Raw genomic sequence first — 4408 nt, 5'->3', positions numbered from 1 at the left:
AAGTGTCGCTAAGTATTCTAGAGTGTAGTCATTTTAAACATTTCTTGTCCTGCTCTTTGTGGTGAGTAATTCGTACAAACTGATTTTATAAAACTTGTTTTGATATAATTCGCATACACTACGTCCCTTTAACGTAGCATGAAGTTAATTGTCACTTTAGTGTCTCTAAGTATTTCAGATTTCAGTTACTTTAAACGTTTCTTTTGTACTGCACTTTAAAAGTAGTTAACTTACCTACCAGAAGTAATATATTGGAGAGTAGTCGGACCCCTGTCGTAGTAAAATAAAAAATGTTTCGATCAGTTCTTTTTAAGTCAAATTCCTTACAATGAAGTTAGAAGACTCTAGCTATTTATAACAGTTCTTTAGATATTCGAAAAAACTATTTACTTTATATGATCTGATACCACCCATTTCTAATACGCCAAGGTAGCAAAATAAAGGGGAGGGGTACGTTCCTTTCTCTGATCTCCTTAATTATTAGCATAACAGGACACTGGCACCAACGTAATTTATACAAAGTTTAAAGACTCTAACAATTACATTAGGTATGGAAGATACCACTTGACTGTTCTATCTACAATGGTAACATAATAACTCATTTGAAGCATTACTTAACTATTATAATTATCCAGATATTCAATTATAAATATTTTCTTTACATGAGAGGGGTCATCCCCATAAAGCCGATCCCGTCCAAGTTCAGCTAAAAATCTTAAAAATATACATATTAAAGTGATTCAGTCAAAACTTAAAGGCTCTCGAAATTAAAATTTCTTCGTAATGGAGGTCTTACACCCTCTGTTTCAATTTCGCCCATTTTTAGATAAACTTCGTACAGTGGTACTAATCTTAAAGGCTTTCAAAATTATTGCTCTCCACCACATTTTCATTTCCATGTCCACTATTAAAAATTCGCCGGTTTTCAAACAAATTACATAAAATTGATTTGTATAAATTTTGAAAACTGTCGCAATTATAGATTTGCAGATATTCAAAACTAACTACTTACTTTGCATGGGTGGTGCCACTCCCATTTATCCAATCCCGCCCATTTTCAGTCAACCAGCGCAACTATAGTACCAAAGTAAATAGTTTACCAGACATTCCATAATAACAATTTAATTTGTATGACCACTTAAAATTTAAAAACAAAATGCTGCAAGAAGATCGGTTGAGTGGTTTAGCCTTTTTTAACCCTCTAACCGGCAAGGCTGCCTTTAGGCGGGGTATGTTAAATGTATGTAATGCTGCTTTATTTGGTTATTTTTCCAGTTATAAAGGTAAATATGTGTAAAGAGACAAACAATTTACTTATTGTGATAAACAGGGAAACTGGAAATATGTTCTAATAAAAGCGCTTTAAATATGCAGTAAAAACTTTAAAATATACTCTTAAAATTTAAAAAATATACTCTTAAAAAAACAAACTTTTACATAATTTTTGACCAAAAAATATACTTTTATTTAAAAAAATCAATACAATTAATTTCTAAAAAGGTGAAGTAACATAAAATAAATAAAAATAACTTGAACTAAAACAAGTATAACAAAAATAAATACAACATAAAAACAATAAGCTATGAAAAGGCCTCGAGAGGTATTTTTTGATGATATTTGATTTAAATATAAAATTACTTCTCCAATTAATAAATTACAAAATATTGACTTAAATTTTCAAATAAAAATCGTTGTGTATTCGATCTGAAAACATTTTTATACAGGAGCAAATTTAAAAGACAATATTTCTTTAACACTTAGAAAGGTTAAATTTGAATTAGAACTAAAATTCGATATTTAGATGGCGCTATTATTAAAATAGTGCTTATTTTGTTTTTAATACAATATATTAAAAACAAATTTTGAATTTTAAACAAAGGAAGTAAAAATCTGAACATGCATTTAAGGGTAAAATATGCAAAAATATGCACTATCAAATCGATGCCAAAATTCTTAAATAGTTCTGAAACGTGTAAAAATCTTATCCATGTGCTCATTAGACTCTCCAGAAAAAAACATGAATTAGCATATTGTGGTTTCCCTGGTGATAAACAACAATGTGCACTTGTCTTTTGTTTGTTTTTATTCCAACGTATTTCTTTTTTTTCCGCCAAAAACCCGGTATATTATTTTACCTCGAAATAAAATTGGCCGGTTAGAGGGTTAAGGTACAAACTAACATTCCTAATTTTACCCTTTTACCCCCTTGAAGGTGGATTTTTAAATGCGTATTTCAGTGTTTAAAAAGTAAAGGTATAAATTTTTCCCATTTTTACCCCTTTTGTCCCTTTATGAAAAAGGATATAACCTATTGATACTTCTATCTGAATGATTGTTCCAGAACTGGAGGCACCAATTTTTCCCATTTCTCCCTCTCTTATTGCTTTATGGTCCAAGTTATAATCTGTTGTATATATCTCATTTATCATTATAGTAAATTCTTCGAATAATATTTTTTTATTGATTCGTTCGAATAATCGAGAAAATTTAAAAATTTCGATTACTACTATACTAAAAAAAATTAGAAACTTTAGTTCGATTAAAATTAAATTGAATAATTGTCAACCCTTGAATCTAGTAAGATAACTGTCTCTAGTCTCCCAGAACTGATGGGATTTCACAAATACACTTACCACTGTGATAACTTACCTTTTGAATGATGCAATACTAAATACGACACCAGCACGCATCATTGGATATGGAAACCATTTGGAATTTTTAAACAAATGCAAAATGATGAATGATTGTAGGTACACCATCATATAAGGCATGACTCAAGTACAAAGGCTGGTAAAAGAAATAAATATAAAAAAAATATGTAAAAACTGTGACACTCATACCTATATGAAAATAAAATACCTGTGTATGATTTGCATCCTTTAATTTGGCCATTAGTAGTTTCACTTTAACATTTGTCCTCTCCTCGCAATACAATCCATCTTGTGTTTTCATTGATTATTTCTAAATATTTCTGTTCATTTGTATGCATTTGTATTCTTGTCTATATTTGTGCTTATTTTGAGGTTCGTGTTGATGTGACTCTTTCTTTGCAGCAATATTCGGTTTGATATTAAATTATATTTTGTCCAGCCTCCTGGGTAATTTAACATTTCAGCAATGCAATGAACTTGTATTCCATATTGTGGTTTGGTTATATTCCCTTTTAAATTTCGACTGAATTCACAGTGATATTTAGTTTGTCCCTTGACTTTGTATAATGAAAAGAACTTCGATTGTTGGTGCTGAAATTATGTTCAGGTAAAATTAGGAAAAAATCAGAAATTGTTTTTGTGGTAGTACAAACGTGCAAATAAATATGTATGAAAAGGTCTAAATAGAAAACGTCAAATAACATATTATTCCTATTGAAATGAATAAAATTTAAAATTATCTACTTTAATCAGAATTATATTTTACAGGTATACCATATACATATGTATAAGAGGTAAGCTCTGATAATTTGTTTTATTAGACGGTCAAATAAACATATTTTATAATATATATTCTGGGTGCTCATAAGATTCTAAGACGATCTAGCTATGTCCGTCCGTCTGTTGAGATGATAGGGCCCAAACAAAAGGAGCTAGCTGGCTGCGATTTTCCACAAATAATCTTTATTGATAAGGTATATTTGATATTAAAAATGGGATATATCGGTCCATGATTTCACCTAGCTCAAAAAGTATGTATTCCCTGCAAGTATTGACCCGGGGTGCCAATAATTATACAATTTATTAAATTCATTTTGTTATCTTTGTTGCTGTTGTGTTTGTTGATGTTTATATTGTTGGTGTTAATATTGTCAATTAGTTTAGAATGTCAACAAATTATATATTTTAAGTTTTATTTTATTATAAGAACTATATTTTCGTATCTTATATTAAGGACTGAGATCGAAAAATTCTTAACATACATATATGTTAATAAAAATGAAACCACTAAATTTACAGTTTTGATTTTTTTGTAGTTGGTTGAAATTATTATTGCCACATTATTGTTCTTTTACCACTTAGGACCCTTCTCACATAGTGGCAGGATGCCAAATCAGGCCAAAAATAAGTGGACACATTGAGAAGTCTTATGAATGGGAGCATCCTTTTTGAAAATTTCGGAGCCCTTTGTAACAAATAAATTTATAGAGCCCTTTGAAACAAATGTTTGACTTATTTTGCCGCAACTGCATATTGCTTGCAATACCAAGAACTTTTTGGGAAATTTTTTTGCTTTTGGGTTCTTAACTTTTCTACAACATTCCCTCGAGCATCAGCAACATAAAAATATTAACCCGAAAGCTGCGAAAAATTTTCCAGAACATACGTTTCGTCATCCATTATCCAGCAGGTATATTTTTTTTATAAAATTTGATTACAATTTTCGTGCTCTGTCTTTGGCCTCTACAGTTATAGCA

This window comes from Calliphora vicina, chromosome 2, assembly GCF_958450345.1.
Source record: "Calliphora vicina chromosome 2, idCalVici1.1, whole genome shotgun sequence".
Classification (NCBI taxonomy): Eukaryota; Metazoa; Arthropoda; class Insecta; order Diptera; family Calliphoridae; genus Calliphora; species Calliphora vicina.
The sequence above is the reverse complement of the archived record's forward strand: the minus strand, read 5'-3'. Positions refer to the sequence as shown.